Here is a 23198-nt window from a genome sequence, read left to right on the forward strand (position 1 = left end):
GATCACGTCTATGTGGGGGCACTTATCCTCTCCCGTTCTTGTTTGTTCCCTCTGGTTTCAATCTGTGGTCTAGATAACACCACGTCAATGAAATAAAATTGGAAAAATTTACCATCTGCCTTTACTTTTTATACGTTGTAATATATATGTTCGTGTATGTATATATTATATTGTGTATATATACTTGTATATATTAAATATTTAGAGAAATTTATTGAAATATCCTCGACATTCAAAAATCTCCCAAATTCTCCTTCATTTTTCTAGGTCGGAAGGAGAAGTACTTCCAAAAGGCGAAAAAGGCGATTGAGGAGCGATTGAGGAGGACTTGGAAGGAGATCGCGAGAAGAGGTTGACGGACTTAGGTTTTCGGAAGTGGAGGTGGAAGAAGGCCAAGCTCAGACTTAGGTTTTCGGAAGTGGAGTAGAGGCGATTAGGTTTTCGGAAGTGGAGGTGGAAGAAAGTCAAGCTCAGACTTAGGTTTTTGAAAGTAAAGTACATGCAATTAGGTTTTCGGAAGTGGAGGTGGAAGAAGGTCGCGAGAAGAGGTTGTTATTGTTATTGTTACAGTTGTCGGACTGTTGTGACAGTGGTCGAAGTCAGGTTTGCGGAGCAGAAGGTTAAATTCTGTTCGGAAACGCAAAGGTTTTTATTTCGTTGAATACACTATATTAAATTATGTGTTATTAGTTTTGTTTGATTATTTGTGAAATCCTAAAAAAGTTGTTGTTACAGTTGTCGGACGGTTGTTACAGCAGTCGGAGTTAGGTTTGCGGAAGTTTTTCGGACCTAAAGAGGTTTTACTCTCTTTGAATACACTATATTAAAGTTATTGGTTTTGTTTGATTATTTGTGAAATCCTAAAAAAGTGATTCGTGATAAATAAATTATGTGTTATTACACTATATTAAATTCTGTGTTATTAGTTTTGTTTGATTATTTGTGAAATCCTGGAAAAGTTATTCGTGATAAAAATACAGTATAAATTGATTGAACCTTATTAAATTCTATCCATCCCTTTCCAAACTCAGAAGTTTAATTTGATTGAATATAGTATATTAAATTCTGTTTTATTAGTTTTGTTTGATTATTTTGAAATGTATCATCATCTAAATTCTGCACATCTCAATAGTCAAAGAGTAGATAGATAATGGTATGTTGGAATTTTGCAGTGGAATCTCTTCCAGTCATGTAATTTAGATTAAACTTGAAGAAGATGATCCTATATGTATTAAATTCTTTAGATCGTCAAAATGAGATACATTGCAAAATTTTCAAACTCTAATTTATAATTGTGTTATAGCACAACTAAAACAAGTTTATACCATACAACACAATGGCCAAGAAAATTATACCTACAAACTCTTTTTCTACTTAATAATCATAATTCATAAAGCATTTAACTAATCATATCATTGAAATGATGTATTTACATGTTATGCACTTTATACCATACAAAATAGTATGCAATGGAGTGGTTCCAAGTTCTTTAAATTAAAGGTCTATTCAATTGTTTAATTCTGCAGTCTACTCTAGTCATACACATGGGCAGGAATCCTCTCTTGTACTTGTTCCTGCCGGTTCCGATATGTGGCCCAGATAGTCCAGTATAATTCGTGATAACAGTTATTTGTTATTATTAAATTGTGGAAAAATGAATTGCAAATTATGAAAATTTTATTTGTGTAAGGGAATGCAATTTTGAATATAATTTGTAATGGTAATTGGTGTGTTATATCTATTGTTGGGTGGTATGATTTTGTTGTTGCACTATTTTTGCAGTTAATTGTGTGTGTGTTTGTTTTATCTGTTTGTGATTAAAATTTTGTTGACTGACAATTGGTAGAAAGGTTGTTTGTGCATAATAGTGTGTGCTTTGCTGTGCTGTAAAGAGTGGTTTACAAATGGGTCGGAAGAAGTCGATAGCTCAAAAGAAAGGTCTTGTACGAAAAAAATTACCTATACGGAAAAAAAATGTGAACAATATCGTTGATCTTCCTCCTTCTCCTACTCTCCAATGTATGATGCAAACCATGCGTAATCAATCTTCTTCTGCGGGGCATACACCTCCCCCGCCTAAATCATCTACTCCTAGTCATAGTCATACCCATAAATCATCTGACCTTGGTGATGAGGATTACAATGTTGAGGCGAAGGAAGAGAATTATGATCCGCAGCCAAGCAGCAGCGCATCAGTTAATAATATGCGGCGTGGAGGAGGAGTTTACCTTTTTGTTCAAGTAAGTATACATTCATTTTAGTATAAATGTTAAGAATAACATTTGTGAATTATTTTTCATTTGTCTGATATTTACGTTCACATGGAAATTGATTGTTTAGGATGAATTATTTATAATGGTAGAACATAATTTCTGCATGCCTTTGAAATGGAATTGATGTTTTACTGATGTGTTACTTTGGTAAATATGAACATTTTAGGAAATATTTGGTTCAACATGTTTATGTTTGAATCGATAAGTCTATAAGTAAGTTGTGAAATAAGTTGTGAAGCATATGTATTGAATTGAAATGCTAATGTTGAGTTGGTGATATTATATATGATATTGTGTCTATGAGGGCTGTTTTTATGAAGAACTATCAACAAGTGCATGGGCAATGAAGGGGAGAGATAAAAAAATATTGGAATTGAAATGCAAGAATGCTTAGAATGGTCTAACCATGGTGGAGAAGGGTCTATATTATGACGATAAAAGATTGCGTGATGTGGAGTTCAAAAGTCGTAGAGGCTTACCAGTCAACAAAAAGAAGAAGGAGAAGGTAAGTTGGGGAGTTTAATTAAATTATTAATTTAATTTGTTATTGTGATAACATAATATGAAGTACAAAAGAATGCAATTGATGCTTCTGTATTGGTAGTTAAATGAAATTGTGAATGTGACATTAAATTTATTGGGATGTTGTAGGTTGAATACAAGGTGAAAAGTGGGTGGAACAAATGCTCAATCGCGAAATTCATTAACACAGTAGCGAAACTTGGAGACGAAAAGAGGAAGGATGTGACAGATATAGGTTTTGGCTATTTGCTGAACCTACAATGTGAGCATTTGTCTACCGCACTCTTTGATTACATAATTGGCCATTTGGACATAAAGAAACGGCGCATTCAACTTGAAGATAATTAATATCTGCCAATAAATGCAATCGATGTCCACAAAATCTTTCGCTTACCCGTTGGAATCATGGACGTTCCTACATGTCAGCTTTTTAAAGCCGATTGGGTAACTAAAAGTGGCTATCGAAGTGGGCTGCATGTAAATGATCTGATGGAAAGGGTAGAGCAGTGTGAGGCTAGTGATGATTTCAAAAGAGCGTTTGTTCTTCTTACGTGTGTTGCATTTTTAACGCCCAGTGGACGTTATAGTACGCATGTCAAAGAATTAAAGGCTGTGCATAATGTGCATGAAATCAAGTTGTACAACTGGTGTACGTACGTGCTTGAAACTTTGATGGCTCACTTGGGTGAATCTGAATGAGGTGGAAAAACGAAGCACGAGTATATTGGATGCGTGCTCTTCTTGCAGGTAAATAATATAACGTACTTATATTTTGCAAAAAACTTTATCATTTATGTGATTAGTATGAATCATGACTGATTAAAGTTGCTGCATTTTAATTCAGTTGTTATATCTGATGAGGTGTAAAGTGGAATGTGATACCCCCTAATTTCGGAACACGGGTTGATCAATTCCGCGCACAAAATTAAGGAATATTAGAACAATTAAAGTATTTAAACAAACACAGATTACAAAATGAAATAAAGAATAAAATAAAATGCTAAAGAAACTAATAAATAATAAATCCCTTAATAACTCCCAAATGGTTACAACTCGGGAATCCTGTACCTCAAGGATCCCTTAACCAAAATCCATAATTCAGAAGTTCATTATTAAATACCAATAACAAAAGAAGAAATAATAATATCCTACTTTTAAATAAACCAAAAAAGTGGATGATAAGTCTTCTAGCTGCGGATCCTCAACCTTGAGAATTGAACTTCTAATAACCTGAAAAATAAATTCGTGGGTTAAACCGTACGAGCAAGTTCTCTCTACCAAACCTCTGAAAACCAATAAATAGATCATCTCTGATCAAAACCAAACCTAATAAAGTTTTAACCTTAACATACCATAATATATATATATACACACACACATAACAATAACCATTATAACTAGGTGCATTAATTCCAAAACCATTATCAATGATTAACTAATAACCACACCTAGTCCAATCCACAATTTCTTTTTAAAGAAACTCCTCTAACCTTAATTCCATCCTAGACAGCAATTTAATAATTTAAATAATATAATATAATTAAAAGAATATTATATTTAATTCCAAAACCAATAATAATTTTAAGTATTTAAATCACACAGCCAAATATCTAAGCTTTGACAAATCATCCATGTCACGACCAGTATTATTTTATTAATATGTATAAAATAATACACTAAACTATAGTACTAGACTATTCTGATTTAAGAATAACTATTCCCAATCCACCTTATACATATGATAACCATAGATGATATATTTTAATCATCTAACACATAGTAATATAATTACACTTTGGCAAATCAACCATGCCATAATAAATATTTTCTTTTATATACTGGCAACTCAACCATGCCTCCTTAAATATATTTATTTATACATTGGCAAATCAATCATGCCTCCTTAAGTATATATTTATTTATACTTTTAATTAGCAAGTCATCCATACTTCACTCGTATGTATTTTATTGATAATAATAAGTCAATATATTTAGACATTTGACAACTCATCCATGTCTATAACTCAACCATACAGTTTCTACATAGGAAAATTAACTTACAAACAAAACAACTCATACCTAGGCATTCCATGCATATCCTATGCATATAAATTAATTTTATAACCAGCCTATCCATATATATGTCAAGTAAGAGTATTAATTTAATCATCTAACAAGATATATACATATACTAATATATTATACAATATATATATGTATAATACCTTCCATATAATATATATATATATATATACACACACACACACACGATTCCTTCCATACAAAACATACATTAATTAATCCATATATACATATATATATATATATATATATATATATATAAATTAATTTTTATATATAGATACACCACATTCCATCACAAAATTATTAAATTAATTATGTATACGCAAATGAAATACAGTGATGATACTTTACGGCTCTCCAAACACCAGTAATGTAATACCCTTAATTTTAAAAAGGATAGTCTCGGCATTTATTTATTATTTTTATTGTATTTTTGCGTGATTATTTGGTTTAATTATTTTATTTAATTGTTTACCTATGTGACATGTATTTAATTGGCATTTATTGTTTAAGTGTTTTAATTGTTTAACTGGCATTTATTGTTTAATTATGAATTTTATTTTTGTTAATTATTTCTTGTTTTCTGTATTTGGATTGGTTTGGTCTTTCTAATGTGTAATTGGTTTATTTAAATATTTTAATTAGATTAAATTATAGACTAAATTAGTATCAGTTACTGTATTAAACCGAGTATCTTATAACCTAGATAGCTTTATGAGCCGACAGTGAGTATAACCTAGGTTTTTATGGGCCGAGTTATACATGAATTAGGGTTTAATCATTAAGCCTATAAGTATGTGTGTCACGGTGGTTTAGGGTTTTAGAATAATTAAACGTAATTTCTGTAATAAAAAAAAAAACAGAGACCGTGGGATACAGAGGGAGAATAGAGAGAGATAGGAGAGGAAGGATAGGTGGGAGCAAGGTAGAAGGAATGCGGGTTTGTGGAATAGCAGTGGAGAATTGAACGGGCAATACAGAAACTGGGAATTTAGAGTTTCAAGTCTGAAACTCAAAGGCAAGTTCTTTTCTTTTTCCTTCTCTTTGGCTCGTGTTCTGTGCACCTAGATAATCTCTAGGGTTCAATCAATCAATAACTGGAAGATATATGTTTAATATATGTCATATGAACGATCTATTTATGTTAAAAACCGTTTTGTTACAGTTCATGCATGGCTCGTTTCAGTTTTCTGTTCTTTAAGCATGTTGCTCTGTTGTAACTCTAGTCTTTGGATTATTTTTTTTAGTCTCTGTAAATGAACCATGGGGATGTTATTGGGATTGATATAAGATCCGTAGGTTCAGTGGTGAAGAGGAACAGAGGGTTCGGAAGAGAACTGAAAGTTTCTGAAACCTGTTCCAGTATTGTTTTCCAAGCATGCTAGTTTAAGTGGCTTAATTAAACTCTATAATTGTTTTCAAAATTAATGTAAACAACCTTGGGGGGTGCTTCTAGACTAAATTAAGACTCCTAAGATTAGTTTTAGAAACCAATAGAGTGGTAGAAATTGATCAGAGAGGGAACAGACGGACTGAAACGAAGCAACGGGGACAGAGGTTCTCAAAGGAGGTGAGAGCCGGTTCTATGGATGTGGGAGCCGGCTCCCACAACAAGTAGAGCCGGCTCTAAGGACTCCTAGAGCCGGCTCTAGGCTGAAAGAGCCTGCTCCCAAAATTTGGAGCAGGCTCCCTCTTCAATATACGATTTTATTTTATTTATTTTTTAGTTTTAAGGCACTGTTTGGTAATTTGGACACTGTTTGAGCCTTGGGATGCTTCTAGTGGATTGTGGGGACTTTTCAGAGGATTTAATTACGTGATTCTAAGTGTGATTAAACTAGTTGATGCATGGTTTAAGTCTCTAAAAGAAAGGATAAAACAGTATAAAAGCGTATGACTTAGTACACTGTTATTGGATGGGACGAAATAAATTGTTTAGGTTAATTTAGCAATTTGTTGGACTATAATAGGATTATAGAATTTGTTCTAAATGCATGATAGAGTCATTGATATATTGGATTGGGTCTATGCATGCTTTGGATGCTAGTTGTGTAAACTATTAAACTGTTTCCTGCAACTACATGGTTTAATTTTGGGATTTCAATTGCTGAAATCTTAAATACTTTTCTGCAACTAATTGGATGGTGATTTTGGATTGTAAATTACTTGTTCATTATGCATACATTGTAATTTACCTGGATATGGAGGATAGTATGCACCGGTATGGGACGGTGACATACTGGTGACGGTTTAGCTCCAAACACCTAAACCTAACCTAACGGATTTAAGGAATGGATTTATAAATGTTGAATCCTAATTTTGGTTAAGACATGTCAACTGCAATTAAGTTGAGTGGCTTCTTGGATTGATGGACGGAGGTTAAGTCACATCAACTGAATAAGTTGAGTGACTAACCAGTTGGTTGGTTGTATGTCAGTTTATTAAATATTTGAACTACATACCCTGGATTTGGATGGATGTTATATATATGTTTATGGTACCACGAGCTGAGCTTGAGTCTCAGACTCGTTGGTTAGGGTGCGTATATGCGGTGGATGCGTAGCTGGTTATAATAGGTTGAGGTGTATCCTGTTAGGTCTAGGTACTTATGCCCACCTTTAGGTGCGTATTCGCATGTTGCCTTCTATTCAGGTTGAGACCCCTATTATAAACTAGTGAATGTCCCTTAGTGTGGATATATTTATACTTATGGACTAGATAGATATTGTGATGTGTCTACGGTGTATTTACGTATCAGGTCATTGTATGGATTGCAGTTAGATTAGAACTTGCTCGTGGGTCTGACCCACTCCTTTATTATTCTTTTCAGGTACAGGACGGTTCCAGCCTTAGAGCTTGATCGTGCTTGTTAAGGACAGTCTCACATTCATCTGATTACGTAGGATTTTTTTCTCGATGTTTCTAGCATTTTCTATTTTAAATTTTCAGTTCAGTTGAACTGTTGGTTAGGGGTCCACCAGTGGATTCCCAAGTTGTAACCTTGAAGTTTTGGGAGGATTGGAGTTTTATTATTTCAGTTATGCATGAAGGGTTTTATAATAAATGTTTCTTTCAGTTTTATTCTATCTTTATTACTTCATTTTGTCATCTGTGTTCGCTTTAAAATACTTTAATTGTTTGATATTCCCTCGGGTTTGGGCCTGGGCCTGATCAACCCACGTCTCGGATCCGAGGGGTATCACAAGTAACACATCCTCTGTGGGTTGATTTCAACACTAATAAGCTTAAAACCCAATCTAGAACATCACCGAACTCCACAGTATCTCTCTGGGACCCCAAACACCTCCGCACGCGCCCCCACGCGCCTCCTCACTCACCCAAACTATGCTCACGCACTTCCACGCGCTGCCACTAACTGACAGGAGTGTCTACGCGCTATCACGCGCCTACTACACACTCGGCGCGTGTGTGGCTGCTTCTGATTGGCTGGCCTCTGCATTTGGGTGCACCCTTCCACACCGAATTAAACTTGTGTTGACCAGACTTCATCTACAATCCAGATGAATTCGCGCATCAGACCTCTATACACCGCGATGCACTGGATAATCCTCCCTTCCATCTACTCCACACAATGGCCTAGATCTAGGGTGTATCGTATTCCTATGTACACACCCATACCGGATTCGCCTTTTATCATCAAGACCGACCTATGGTCCTGATTTGTACGCACCATAGCGCTGTGTGATGCGCTACACTGAATCGCATCCCTTATTGGATGTGCTGATTTACACAGAAGCGCATATATATATAGAAATAGTATATATATATATATATATAATTTCCCAAATAAATAAAAATAAATAAATAAGTCTAATAAATTTCATAAAATATATAGAAAAATCCCAGAAAATTATAGAAAATTCCAGAAAACTCAAGGAACCCTAATTAACCCTATTAGGGCATAGATTACCCGATAAATTAATTAATAAAATATATGCAACACATATGTATATTAATTAAAATCCAATACTCCAAAAATCAAACATAGCAGTTTATGTTTTTTTATTTATTCTGATCTAATCATGATTTTTACACAAATAAATTAATTTTAAACATTGATATTCGAGGTGATAAACTTATGGGTCCTAAGAGGAGAGTTAGAAAAGAACTTGCCTGAAGGTTTTAAAATGAAACCGACACTTCAAGCTTTAATTATCTCTTCCAATCCAAATGTCTTCCTCAGATTCGATCTCCTCCTTGTCAGCCCTTCTTCGTCCTCTCTCTCTATCTCCTTTATTTTTCTAACGTGTAAACTTTTAACCCTAAAACCTTATGTGTATATTTATACACATTAAAATCCAAATCCTATTCCAACTAGGACCCTCCAATAATATAATAATCTTTAAATAATATATATATTTATATACATATATATTGTATTATATATATAAATACCTTCCATAAATAATCATTAGTTAAATAAATCATATATACCTATATATCTCAATATATATTGACATATATACCCCTCCATAATGAATATTAATTAATTATATTTATTAATTATATTTATATGCAAAGACAATTATTAAATATCTTCATAACCATGGGCCTTTAATAATTAACCCAACAAGGCTTCCTTCAAGCCCAAAACCACATCCGTTGGTCCAACTTCCCTTAAACCCAATCCAAATAATTTAAATAAATAAAACCATTAAATTAAACCTATTAAATAAATAATACACACAAGCTTAAATGCATACAAATCAAATAAACAATTCACTCATAGCAATCCACAAATCAAACAACATATCAACTTAACAAACAAAATTACGAAATATAATTTAATTAAAATAAGATAATTAATCTACACACTTAATTAAATAAAGCAACCTACTTAAAAATAAAAGCAATTACTCACAATTAAATTAAACAAATCATTTTCAAAATATATATAATTAATTTATTTTAATTAATAAATCCTTTAAAAATATTAGGGTATTACATGGAATACCCCTGTTATCCGACCACGAGCGAAAAAAGTAGTCTTGCTTTTTGGGACACAGCCCTAGTACGGGAACGCTTAAAATGGGAGTTGAAAATGGGAGGTTTTGGAATGGGTTAGGTATAAGACTAAATTTTACAAGTATTTGCAAGTTTCCAATTTTTGTTGTATATGATACCGTTTCCTTGCTTACGTACATTTGGTTCGAAATATTTATGTGGAACAGTTAATTCCTCTCAAGGCGAATGTGTCCTAATCTCCATCATCGTCGTGGTCTAGAGATGAAAAAGACAATGATAGTTCTTCGGAAAGTGAGGTTGAGGTAATGATATATTACTTTACGGTTAATGAGTATTAATGAAATTATGAATATGCAATTGATCAGTGACAACAATTACAATTTTGTATGTAGCGTTGCGTTAAAGAAATTCACAACAAAATGGAAAGAGTAGCAGAAAACAGGAAAATGTTGAAGATGAAGGTGAAAAAAATGGAGAGATTGGTAAGAAAAAAGTCGAAAGGGGCTGGAGGAAAACCAAGTGTTTCTACAGCAGATGGGGGAGTGTCCGTTGAGGACAAAGATGTGCCACTGAATTCTGAAAATGAAGTTGAGAGGGAAATATTTGATTCTTTTGTTGACAGGGGTAAGGAAACAGAATGTTGCGGTACAGATCATGCCTACTTTAGTCCCACCAGCAATGACTTACTAAATGAGGATGAGAGGATAGAGTTGAATGACGTTGTGGGCATGGCTTTAGAGAAGAACCTAGGAGCAGCACATATAACTCCCAGTTCTTCAGTCATTGATATTTCGTCACAAAGTTTACACGGTAAAAGGAAGGATGCGGTGAAACAAGTCAGAAGAGGTACTAGGAGCAGAAACCCTGCACCATATTGCTTCTCTCCATAGGTATCGAGGGATAGTAAGAAAATTAAATTGACTCCAAAGCAGAAAAAATTGTTAAGTTATGCTGCTGCGCGAGGTGATGATCAAGATAAAGGGTAAGTGTAACCCACATTTGTGAATTTCCTAAGTCCATATATTGTTGTTCACTATATTTTCCTTTGGGCCTTATTATTTACGAAGAACAATTGTCTTAGTGCACGTATACTAATTTGTAAATACCCTGTACATTTGTTAGTGAAATTCTGGTTTCCATGTACGATATGCATCTTACAAGGACGGACATACACGAGTTATTTTACCCGAACTAGATCTCGAACTTGGTGCGTTCATTTTCAATTAATTGATATGTATGTTTACGGTTATGATATGATGAACCTATTACAATTGCATTTGTGAAATTAGATTGTCAAATTCTGGGCAATACTGATGAACCAAGAGCAAGGAGGGAATGTGAAGCACTACTATTTTGATAGTTGCGTTGTCCAGTTTATGAATCAACACAATGTCATTAAATATGACACTGCAGAGAAGCGCATGCCTTTGATAAAAAAAGTCTGGGAACAATACAAACAAGTATGTAAGCTTCAAGATTCGACAGTGTTCAAGGATTCCGAGCTAGTTAGTTTAATGATTTTAGAGTAATTTGTTGTGCATTACAGTAAAGTAAAAGATGTTTTAAATACGAATGATTGAATCGTCCTATTTTTGACCAATATGTTTTGTTGTCCCTAACTTTATGTTCATTACCGTATAGTTATTCTTCCCTGCAATCATTGACAAACATTGGTTTCTACTCGTTGTCAACCGACCCAACAAAGTAGTGGACTACCTATGTGGAATTGGACGACCGTACAAATACAAAACATTTGGGGATTGTGTGGTAGACATCTATCTAATGAAATCAACCACATTTGTTAAAGTTTGGTTTATAAAAAATGCATACTTACTTCAGGTTGATGTGTATTACAGAATGAGTTTGTTGCGGTTGCCCTGGGGGAAGACAACTGGCCAGCTTACATAACAAAGACAGACCATAAAATCCCTCTCTAAGTTGATTTGTATGTAAACATATATTTCAATACAAGTGCATAATAATTTTTTTTTTCACCGTATCATAAATCCAATATTATCCCTTATTGAGTAGATCAGTTAAATACTGTTTGCATATCAGGAATAATTGTGGTGTGTTGGTTATGAGGTACATGCAGTTCTGGAATAGTTCTAACTTCAATCAAAAATTTTGTGTAAGTAGTGTTATCATTATTATTTCTATGTATGTGTAAAATACATAAGGTACAAGTTGTACTATTGTTTGGCAGTAACATTTTGTAATATTACAGGTAAACTGCAAGCCAATGCGTTCTGAGGTTCTTGTGGAACTATTAGATCATCCTAGGAATAGAGTCCGATAGGTGTTGTATAAGGCTGCCAAAGTTGAAGGAGATGATTGATGTCAACGCTGTATTTATAAGGAAGATTTTGAGAGTGGGTCACTTAGGCCTTGCTTGGAATGAAACTAAGCAAACACAAATGACCCTGCCCATGAAACTCATCATCTTTCACAGGTACTACCTTAATAAATATTATTCCGGTTTAAGTATAGATGAACATACAATAGGAAAAATTAAATTAATTGACCTAAAGATTGGCTTAACCTAATGAATATTTGCTGAACACAGATAATTATGAAGTTGTGAACTAAGCACTGTTTTGCGTGAACTAAGCACAAAGAACTTATAACTATAAAACAATGATATATGAGATTCGGGTCATATGCACCATACGCCTCTTAATATATTTGTGCTTTTGGAATGAAGAGAACAACATTGATGAGTGGATTACATGTTTTATTAATTTATTTGACAGTATAGAAGCTACCAGCCTTTCATGGTAATTAATTATTTGTTTATTTGTCAAAATGCACAAGGTAACCATTTTTTTGGAGTATGAAACATATTTTGATCTTATCCATGAAGGAAATACTACTACTACGATGGTGTCCTAAATGAAATTAATTTTATTGAAGTAATCAAAAGAAGTTATGGCGTCATGGTGCATGGTGTTGCCAACTACATTTGAGAGTTAGGGTTCCTGGTTATTGAGGGAATGGTGCACGCTGTTGCCACCTAGTTTTGGAATCAAGTAACAGATCTTTCTTCATAACTTTATTTCATTTCAATGAATGACATGTTATGTTGCATCAGTACTTGACAGTGTTATATGCAAGGTTTTTTATTCATCAGTACTTGACAGTGTTATATGAGCATGTCTTGATCAACTTAAAGGCATAGATTATAAGATCAATTTCAGATGATTATGTATAGGTGTGTCTTATTGTATGCCAAAATGGACCATGACATAATTCAATAGTTAAGGTGCTTTGTAAAATGCATATCTCCCCATCACCTTTCCCTTTCCGCTAATCCATATCCATAAGAGTTGTGTGATTATTAGACATCTTATTTCCATGGACTGTCTGTTAATTACAACACGTATTTTGATGGTAAACCATTTTAATATAGAAATCTAAGAAAAGGGGTTCAGGTGACTGAATAATGGAAGGTATGTTTTTTGGGAGTGTCGATAGTTAGATAAGAAGCTGTTTTTGTTGTCTTCTACTATTATATTGAGTCCGGCAGCCCTTGTAATGTTAAAGTTGCAATCTAGATTGTAGAATTGCACAATCTGTAAAAGCTTTGGTCTGCCTCTGTGTCGCTTGCCTTTTAGGCAAACAACTCTTCCTCTTTTAATAGGCACAACATTGGGTCTACATTCAATATGTCCATACAAACTTAGTTTACTTTCGCTAATATTAGTCTACTCTCGCTAATTTTATTTGGATGAACTTGTGGATTCCCTATCCTAATATAATTACAGTTTTATGTGTATTTTGGCTTGTTCACTTTCTATATCCAAGATTTCTGTATGTATGCATATATTTTTAGTTTTATTTCGTCATCATTTTGAAGGATATTATGATCTTATCTTCTTTCCTCAATCTCGGACCAGATTCTTTAATCTGAATTATATTGAAACATGTTAAGACCTTTTTCAAGTTCATCATTGGGTTGGTTGAGTTTTTTGTACCTCATTGTATATAGAACCATGCTTTCTTATGAAATAGAGATGTACCAACTTGTTTGTATCTTTGATTCTTGTTTGATATTCTACCTTCAACTTTCAGGTATGATCCTTCAACTGGCATTTACAGTATGGATTTCTATGTTGTCGTGGAACTGCCAGGTTATCGAGTGTAGGCGTTGTCGTAGGTGCAAGTCTACCGTTGAAATCTAGCACAGGGTCACAAAGGAGGATGCCATAAAGTGGTTTGAAGTCAAGTATGAGGGAGTTATCCTGAACAAGTCCCAGAATATTGGGGGTTAGCTCCAGAGTATCATTAGACCTTATTTGTGTTGTATGCGGACAAAAATCCAAGGACGCTTGCTTCAGTTCATAGTTTTGGAATATGTCTTTTATCTCTTTTATAGACCATGATATGTTTGTACTTAACAAATTTTGTAAATGAGGGTTCGAAAATTCTCACCTCTTATTTGTGGTTTACTTGGAAGCCAGTTAATTGTTATTGGTTTTTGATTATCCAATTCTTTGTTATTTAGCTACTGTTGTGTTCTAGACCCCGTTTGATTATGGGTGTTATTTTTATGTGCTAATCCTATATGTGTACTGTTTATTATATAACTACCCATGTAATAAGGTACTTATCACATCAGATGGTCACTTGCTAGCAATTAAGTTTTAAAATTGGTGATTATTCATATTTTCTCAATTTTAAGGTCACGATATAGCAAATTTTTTATTTTTATTTTTATTTTTTTTATTTAGTCACCAAAATCTATTATTATTTAAATTTTATTTTTCTGACACTAATTAAGTGAACATTTGGGTGTACGAACTTGATTGTTTTAATATGATGATATAAAATTTCAAATTTGGAACATTTATGTATCTATTCATCCATGATTCCATGAAACAACAAGAGCAATAAAGAAAGCTTAGAACTATGAGTTTGAGCATGTTTAAAATTTGAACCTACAATCCTTTATGTCATAGTTGTAATTACTTCAAAACAATTTGCATGTTATATCTCGTTTAATATACTGTTCTCAATGTTTAATCCTTAAAATTAATGTTTTAAATATGTTATAGGGAACATCCACATCATCCATTCGGGTAAAACCCAGAAATTCATAATCACATCACTGGTGAAGAAAAATAATTACAAGTTAACATAAGTGTCTCATAAAAAACCGGAATAAATTTTTAAGACAATTTTCAAGCCCAAAGGAAAACAATCCAAATACAACTCTCAACTGATAATTTATGCATATACAGCTATTTCATTTGTCCTTATATTTTTATACATAAATGTCGTAATAATTTATATAAAACATCCCAATAAATTTGTAAGACAATGTCCAAGGCCCAAAAGAAAATATCCAAATATAACTCTCAACTGATTCATCAATGTACTATGATGGTTAAGCTTCCACAGTAGTACGACATTATTTATAAAAATATAAGGATAAATATTACATATGGAAAAATAAATGTATCACTTAAGAGTTATATTTCAATGATTTTCATTTGGGCCTTGGAAATTGTCTTATAAATTTATTAGGATATTGAATAAAAATTGTTATTGAAATTATATATAAAAATATAAGGATAAATTCAATATTCCTATTACAATCAAAATACCTCGCTAAGGGATCCACTTATGCAAATACATATGTGTAACTTATGCTGATAGTTATATAGATATTATCGTTCATCATTTCTAAGAAGCATCCCAATCAATTTGTAATTTTGTTGACTTTAGGGTTTACTTCTCTGACGGGTATAATGGAAATAATTTTATATAATTGTTGTTTGGTAAAACTTAAGAAGGACAACTATTCATATAGCTTGATAAACTTGTACAAAATGTCATTACAAATTTATAGGGAACATTCACATCATTTATGAGTGTAAAGCCCAGAAATTCATAATCACATCACAGGTGAAGAAAAATTATTACAATTAACAAAAAAACATAAGGCTGTCATAAAAAACCCAAACTTTGCTAGCAGCTTCACATTTGCATTGCTGGTTTCGAGAAGTCTCACAGTTGAAGCATACATTGGACGTTCATAATTTAAATCCTCCACATCATCCACCAAATTTATATCTTGTCCCATGGACTGAGAAAATGGTGATTCATGTAGGTTAGTTGAAGTTATACTTTAAACAATGTTGGTTGAAATAGGGTAACACCATTCCCAGAAGCCGCAACGTTTAATACAGCTTTCCTTTGTTTTTGCCTTCTTTCCCTGTGATTTTAATCTCTGCCATATTACGTTCATCTCGACACCAATAAGTTTTATGCATATACCTTAAGTCTTGTAGGTGGTTGGGTGGTTGGGTGGAAGATGGCACCTGGAAGTCGAAAATAAAACATAAGAAGAAATTAAAATGAATTTAATGGGCTGCAATATAAGTTCAATATCAGTAAAAAAAAAATAGCGAAAAGAATGGAAGAAAATAAAAATAAAAAACACGCCTGCAAACAAAGAAGAAGATTGTCGATCCGCAATACATACTCTTTGGCCTGAAATTTCTTTGACTTGCACGACTGTTGGATGAGGAAGCCATTGTACCTTCGTGATTACAAGTTCCAATAACTGAGAAGGTGTATTTGACTAAGACGCTTCAACGATGAAGATTGATGGCCCGGGAAATTAGGAATTGCAATATAGGAAAGTCCAAATTTATAGGGGTTGTATTTGTAACGTTACCAAAGTACCAAAACGATCACTAACAGTCGCCACGCAACGGTAACCCATTTGGAGTTTTGTATTTCAAAACCTCATAATTTGATCAGTTAACAATTTAAACAAATTTAGGAATTTCTATATATACGTCGGGTTGCAGTATTGAGTGAGGATAGTAAGGACATATGAACATTTTGATGAGTAGTGAATAGAGGAGAGGCAAACAATATGTATACCGAATACAAACAATAAGCCAAAATAAATATGTCATCTTCCAAACCTTAATTTATTTTAACAACACCATAACGTTTATGTCAAGTCTAATACATCACATTTATTTCACATAAACCATTTAAGGGCTTTTACTACGAATTTTATGATTCTATATAATTACTTGAAAGCTTTCCTTGCAACACCATGACATTGAAATCACACCAATAATGATGGCAAGTAATGACTTCTTCGTTTAGAATCCAGCATCGCCAGTTCATGTGGTTGCCTTCTTCACAGCATTGAGGGATATGTTCAAAGAATCGACTATTGCAGCATTTCCCCTTGTGAATCACTGTAAGCATTTTTTTTTCGCGCAGTTTTCAACGCTCCCCTGAGTTGTTCATTTCTCCATAGCACATTTAATAAATTAATTCTGGCCTCCTTATTTACTTCGTCTCCAAACAATAACGCAATACACATGACATATGTACACTCAAGTCCACCTCTACGCAGGAATGCCAACCATTTGCTTTGGTTATACACAATCCATTCAACCTACAACAACCGCACAAACATATATTATGATTTACATTTGTAAAGTATTAATTTATGAAAATTAATACTTAATATAAAATTGTAGAAATCGTACCACACCCCTTATAAACCGTGCATCATTATTCCTACACTCAATACAATGTTGTAAGTAGATACGCCTCTTTCCGATTACATGCTGTGGGCCCTTACTTGCTAGTATTTGCTCTGCTACATCATAATGGTCCCGTGAAGTGGTCCAACGTGCATTCCCAAGTTGTTATAGTTCCCTAAATAAATTAAATCTCGGAATGATAAAAAACCAGTAAAGCGTCAAAACTTCAGTGCAATATTTTACAAATAACTCACCACTTATACTTGTCATGGTAAGAGTTGAAACATATGGCATCAATTCGGCCAACCACTTCATCAATCGTATTTTGCAGCATTATTTCCATAAGAGTTGTTCAATCAGTTTTTTTTTTTTTTTAAGAGGAGTCCGATTTGAATACAAGTTTAATCTAACTGTCTAAATATGTAGCCCTACCTTTATATGGTAACCCTTTCTTGAAATGGTAACCCTCCCTTTAAATGGTAACCCTTCCTCCATTTTGGAAACTTTAAATGGTAACCGCCATATATGTAATCAATTAAATGGTAACTGACAGAAATTCATTACCCAGTCAATTCGCAATTAATTGTACACAGTATTTCAAGAATATATTCCGTTTTCCAACCTTTAAATGGAAACTACCACACTGACAGCAATTCAGTACCCATTCTACTTAATTGTCTGTCATCTAAAAAACATATCATGATTCACACAATTCAGAAAATAAGAACCTGCGTAAACTTATGTTCTGAAAGTATCACACATATTGAAAGAGAAAGTATCACACATAATAAAAGAGTTCACACTTCATATATATGTAAGTTAACCATTACTGCGGATTTATATTTTACATATCCGAAGAAGTAAAAAACAACCTAAACCAAAGACCTGAATGGCTCAGAGAGCCCAATAAAACAACCAACCTTCTCCCCCATAACCCAAGAAAAATGGATAGCACCATGAGCGAACCACACAACAACCACAGAATGACCAAAAGTTGGGATATAGTAGGCATGGAACATGTCATCCACACATAAACTAAGCAGAATATCACACACTGAGAGCACCATGAGAAAAACCACAGAATGATCAATATTTGGGTTAGGAGGCGTTTGAGTCACTTGTATCCCCCAGCACCTCCACTATGGCAGAGTCAGATTCGTCTTGGAAATCCCTTTCCAGGCGGTGGAATCTTCATCTCATGGCGCGGCATAACCGACAGACCTAATTCAATTCAATATAGGTTATTCACTCTCATCAGTAAATACTCTGGAGGAGGAGGAGGAGGATGACGGAGAAGGTTCACTGGAGGAGGAGGAGGAGGAGGGTTCACTATTCTTCCTCTTTAGGGAGCTCATGAGCCAAAACTACTTTGGGCGTGCTGTCTTGATGATATATTTGGTTGCCTGGTGGTTTTAGACGAGTTCGTGCTATTTACAGTAAAAAACAAGTGACTGTGGACCATATATTAGATACTTGTTAATTTGTTTGCTGTGAGAAGAATAAGTTGCATTTAAAATATGAACTGCAATTCGGCATGAAGGGAGGACGTTTCTTAAATGCAATAAATGAGTAGGTTAGTTGAAGTTATTTGGATGTTCTTGAAGTCTGACAATAATTCAGAATACAGTAGATTATTAGGACGTGACATGCAGTTCAGTCCATGAAACTAGGTACAAACAAGGTTAGAAGGAAAGTGGTTCAATTCATGAGAAGAAGAGATAACTAATTTCTATGGAAAAATAATTACCATAAAAATAATTCAAAGTAAAATATGTATTTGACAACAAATAAATAGAATAAAAATAATTTGAAAACCTACGCATACAACTAGTTTATTAGGACGTGACGTATTGTTTAGTCCATGAAACTAGGTAAAAAGTCGGTTAGAAGGAAAATGGTTCAATTCATGAGAAGAAGAGAAAAACTAATTACTTTGGAAAAATAATTACCATAAAAATAATTAGAAGTAAAATATAAAGACGACAAAAAAAAATAGAATAAAAATAATTAGAAGAAATACCCAAACAGTATATGTTTTACATAAACAGAAAAAACCCACCCAAACACAAACTTCAACTGACACTTGAAAATTGCACACACAAACGGATTTTCTCACAAACACATAACCAATATACTCTCTTCAGCTGTATAAATATTGTCTCTTGGTTGGATGCTTTTCATGGAATGACTGCAAGGCTATTTATAGCCAAAAACTATACTTAGTGTCCAAGTATATTACAAAGCTTCTTTTGGAAGCCAAATAGGTGGCTGGCCAAGAATAATTGTTGTTGACCAACAATTTCAAAGCTTCCTTTGGAAGGTAATTTGGAAGTTTCACCATCCCACTACTTTGATGACATGGCAATACATTATTGCCATGTCATTAATGTATTTGCATTAGTGGATCAGTTGAGAATTATATTCGGATAATTTTGCTTTGGGCCTTGGAAATCGTCTTACAAATTTATTGGGAAGTTTTCTATAAACTACTAAGGATATTATGTATAAAAACCTAAGGATAAAGTTATCATATATATTTGCATTAGTGGATCAGTTGAGAGTTACATTCGGATGATTTTGCTTTGGGCCTTGGAAATTATCTTACAAAATTTTTGGGAAGCTTTCTATAAACTAGTAAGGATATAATGTATAAAAACCTAAGGATAAAGTTAACATATATATTTGCATAAATGACTCAATTGAGAGTTATATTTGGATGATTTTCTTTTTGGCCTTGGAAATTGTCTTACAAATTTATTGGGATTTTTTCTATAAACTAGTGATGATATTATTTATAAAAATACAGTGATAAATAGAACATATATATATATGCATAAATGATCAGTTGAGAGTTATATTTGGATGATTTTCCTTTGGGCTTTGAAATTATTTTACAAATTTATTGGGATGTTTTCTATAAACTAGTAATGATATTATCTATAAAAATTTAAGGATAAAATTAACGTATATATTTGCATAAATGGCTCAGTTGAGAGTTATATTTGGATGATTTTCCTTTGGGCCTTAGAAATTGTTTTACAAATTTATTGGGATCTTTTCTATAAAATAGTGACGATATTATTTATAAAACTACAAAGATTTATAGAACATATATATTTACATAAATGATCAGTTGAGAGTTATATTCGGATGATTTTCTTTTGGGCTTGGAAATTATTTTACAAATTTATTGGGATGTTTGATATAAACTAGTAAGAATATTATCTATAAAAATCTAAGGATAAAGTTAACATACATATTTACATAAATGGCTCAGTTGAGAGATATTTGGATGATTTTTTTTTGGGCCAGGAAATTGTCTTACAAATTTATTATGATGTTTTTTATAAACTAGTAAGGATATTATTAATAAAAATGTAAGGATAAAATTAACATATATAATTGCATAAATGGCTCAATTGAGAGTTATATTTGGATGATTTTCCTTTGGGCTTTGAAATTGTCTTACAAATTTATTGGGATATTTTCTATACACAAGTAAGCATATTATCTATAAAAATCTAAGGATAAAATTAATATATATATTTGCATAAATGGCTCAGTTGAGAGTTATATTTGAATGATTTTCCTTTGGGCTAGGAAATTGTTTTACAAATTTATTGAGATGTTTTTTATAAATTAATAAGGATATTATCTATAAAAATGTAAGGATAAAATTAACATATATATTTGCATAAATGACTCAGTTGAGAGTTATATTTGAATGATTTTCCTTTAGGCTAGGAAATTGTCTTACAAATTTATTGGGATGTTTTTTTATATACTAGTAAGGATATTATCTATAAAAATTAAGGATAAAATTAACATATATATTTGCATAAATGGCTCAGTTGAGAGTTATATTTGGATGATTTTTCTTTGGGCTTTCAAAATTGTCTTACAAATTTATTAGGATATTTTCTATACACAAGTAAGGATATTATCTATAAAAATTTAAGGATAAAATTACCATATATATTTGCATATATGGCTCAGTTGAGAGTTATATTTGGAAGATTTTCCTTTGGGTCTTGGAAATTGTCTTACAAATTTATTGGGATTTTTTCTATAAACAAGTGAGAATATTATTTCTCAAAATACAAGGATAAATAAAACATATATATTTGCATAAATGATTAGTTGAGAGTTATATTCAGATGATTTTCTTTTGGGCCTTGGAAATTGTCTTACATATTTATTGGGATACTTTCTATAAAGTAGTAAGAATATTCTCTATAAACATCTAAGTATAATGTTAACATATATATTTGCATAAATGGCTCAGTTGAGAGTTATATTCGGATGATTTTCCTTTGGGCCTTGGAAATTGTCTTACAAATTTTTTGGCATACATTCTATAAACTAGTAACGATATTGTCTATAAAAATGTAAGGATACAGATGACATATATATTTGCATAAATGGCTCAGTTAAGAGTTATATTTAGATGATTTTCCTTTGGGCCTTAGAAATTGTCTTACAAATTTATTGGGATTTGTTCTATAAACTAGTGACGATATTGTTTATAAAAATACAAGAATAAATAGAACATATATATTTGCATAAATGGATCAGTTGAAAGTTATATTCGGATGATTTTCCTTTGGGCCTTGGAAATTGTCTTACAAATTTATTCGGATGTTTTCTATAAACTAGTAAGGATATTATATATAAAAATTTAATGATAAATACGACATATATATTTGCATAAATGGATCAGTTGAGAGTTATATTCGGATGATTTTCCTTTCGGCCTTGGAAATTGTCTTACAAATTTATTGGGATGTTTTTTATAAACTAGTGACGATATTATTTCTAAAACTACAAGGATTTATTGAAACATATATATTTGCATAAAAGGATTAGTTGAGAGTTATACTCGGATGATTTTCCTTTGGGCCTTGGAAATTGTCTTACAAATTTATTTGGATGTTTTCTATAAACTAGTGACGATATTATTTATAAAACTACAAGGATATATAGAACATATATATTTGCATAAAAGAATCAGTTGAGAGTTATATTCGAATGATTTTCCTTTGGGCCTTAGAATTTGTCTTACAAATTTATTAGGATGTTTTGTATAAACTACAACGATATTATCGATAAAAATATAAGGATAAATAGAATATATATATTTGCATAAATGGATCAGTTAGTTATATTCGGATGATTTCCCTTTGGGCTCGGAAATTGTTTTACAAATTTATTGGGATGTTTTGTTATAAACTAGTTAGGATATTATCTATAAAATTTTAAGGATAAATCTGATATATATATTTGCATAAATGGATCAGTAGAGAGTTATATTTGGATATTTTCCTTTGGGCCTTGGAATTTATCTTACAAATTTATTGGGATGTTTTCTATCAACTACTAAGGATATTTTCTATAAAAATCTAACGATAAATGAAACATATATATTTGCATAAATGATCAGCTGAGAGTTATATTTGGATGAGTTTCCTTTGGGCCTTCGAAATTGTCTTACAAATTTATTACGATGTTTCCCATAAATTATAACGAATATACGTATTTAAGTATTAGGATAACTGCTACATATGTAGTTGCATAAGTGGATCACAATGTTGTTGTATTTGTAATCTATTAATTTGGCCCTTACAAATATTTTCAATGCATTTGCCTCAATTGAAATACTTGAGTTACACTCATATGTTAAAAGTATGCTCAATTGCATAATAAATGATCAAAACCACTTATTATGCATTTTCATAATACAGAACATTATACAAATTTCCCCAACCCCCCGATATTGTTATAAAAGCCACCAACAATTAAGCAGAGTTAAATAAAC

This window comes from Cornus florida, unplaced genomic scaffold (genome assembly GCF_030987335.1).
Source record: "Cornus florida cultivar Cherokee Brave unplaced genomic scaffold, ASM3098733v1 CherokeeBrave_3.0.0_Hap2_Chr03, whole genome shotgun sequence".
NCBI classification, from domain to species: Eukaryota; Viridiplantae; Streptophyta; class Magnoliopsida; order Cornales; family Cornaceae; genus Cornus; species Cornus florida.